Genomic DNA, 2,239 nt, shown 5'->3' on the forward strand with positions numbered 1-2,239 from the left:
TCTTGCAGACTGCATCAGGTTTTCCTCCAGGATTTCTCTGTATTTTGCTGCATTCATTTTACCCTCTACCTTCACAAGCCTTCCAGGGCCTGTTGCAGTGAATCATCCCCACAGCGTGATGCAGCCTCCACCGTGCTTCATGGTTGGGACGGTGTGTTTTTGATAATGTATGGTGTTTGGCTCACATCAAACATAGTGTTCAGTCTGATGCCACGTTTGGTGTAAGCTCAATGGTCTGATGAAACCAAAAGCTCAATTTTGGTTTCATCAGACCATAGAACCTCCTTCCAGCTGACTTCAGAGTCTCCCACATGCCCTCTGGTAAACTCTAACCAAAATTTCATGTGAATTTTTTCAAAAGTGGCTTTCTCTTTGCCACTCTCCATAAACCTGCGACCGGTGAAGCATCCGGACAACAGTTGTTGTGTGCACAGTCTCTCCCATCTCAGCCTCTGAAACTTGTAACTCCTCCAGGGTTGTCACAGGTCTCTCGGTGGCCTCCCCCCCCTCACTAGTCCCTTCTTGCACAGTCACTCAGCTTTTGAGGACAGCCTGCTCCAGGTAGATTTACAGCTCAGCCACATTCTTTCCACTTCCTGATTGGGTTAACTGTACTCCAAGGGATAGTCAGTGACTGGGAAGTTTTCTTGTATGCATCTCCTGACCTGTGCTTCTCAATAACCTTTTCGCAGAGTTGCTTGGAGTGTTCTTTAGTCTTCATGGTGTAGTTTTTGCCAGGATACTGACTCACCAGCAGTTGGACTTTCCAGATACAGGTGTATTTTTACCACAGTCAATCGAAACACCTTGACTGCACACAGTGATCTCCATTTAACTAATAAGGTGACTTCTGAAACCATTCGGCTGCACCAGTGATGATTTTGGTGTGTGGTATTAAAGGGGGTGAATACTTCTGCAATCAATGACCTTGTGTTTTATATTTGTAATTCATTTAGATCACTTTGTAAGATCTGTTTTCACTTTGACACAAAAGAGTCTTTTTCTGTTGATCAGTGTCGAAAAAGCCAAATTAAATCCACTGTGATTCAATATTTTAAAACAATAAAACATGAAAACTTCTAAGGGGGAGTGGAATACTGTTTATAGGCACAATGTATATATAACAGATGTGTATATATGGACACATAGCATTGTGGGTGTGTGTACCTTGAGAGCAATATGTTACATATTTGAGTTGAGATTTACTCTATATTGAGTTGGAGCTTTTAGCTAGGCAGTGAGGAGTGCTGTGTATTTAATATTTCAGTAATACTTGAGAAATATTGTTTGATTAAGGTTCTTTGTTTAATTCATTAGAAGTTGCATAAGTCATCACACCACTACGTCACATATGAGCACGAAAGTAAAATTAAGTAGATATGTTATTCCGGGCTCCTGTATTTTTCTTTTGATTAGTTTATGGAGTTACAATAACTGTTCATTTCCCTTCATCAATGCTGCCTGACATGCTGAGTTCCTCCAGTCACTCCTGAATTGAATTTCTACTTGACTGTTCCAGAGGTCTATTAAATGTCAACCATTTTGCTGTGTTGAATTCATTCTGAGGCCAGATCAGAGAAGAACAGCGATCCCTGAGCCCCTACCCCTTCCCAAAAGACCAGATGAAGGTTTCTCTGTGGCCTGGAAAGACCAGGGTAGCTGTGACCACTGTGACATGCAGACAGAAGCTTTTCACTGAGACAGTGAGAGGCTGGAGGTGTTGGAATCTGGACGATCTCAGCATCTATAAACTGTCAATGTTTCAGGCGTGCTTCCTGTCCATTTACTTCCTGTAGATGCTGTCTGACCTCCTGCAGGTTTGCTGTTGCTGCAAAAAGCTTTTCACAGTATCTCAGCACATGGCATGATAATAATTGCAAATTTGCATAAATGCAAATCCTCCTCTCAGAGTATTTATCTATTTTGCTTTTCAAATGCAGTGTTGAACCCTGTGCCCATTGTCTTGACCACTTGTCAGCCACTCCTTAAAAAATGTTTCTTGAAACCTGTTCACCTCCATCACCCCGTGATACTGGTTGCTTGAAAATCTCTCCTCCACAGTGTCTTTGATTATGTTTAAAAATCATGTTTAATTTGGTGTTGATTTAGGCTTTTTGGAAGCTTTTCATGTCTTTGTTTTTGCCCTCCTGTTGCAGAACACAGCAAATGAAAATGTTGAGAAACAGAAAAACGAACTTAAGGCAAAGGAAGGTAAGAAACAAAACTATTGTAACGTTCT

Source organism: Hypanus sabinus, chromosome 9 (assembly GCF_030144855.1).
Source record: "Hypanus sabinus isolate sHypSab1 chromosome 9, sHypSab1.hap1, whole genome shotgun sequence".
Lineage (NCBI taxonomy): Eukaryota > Metazoa > Chordata > Chondrichthyes > Myliobatiformes > Dasyatidae > Hypanus > Hypanus sabinus.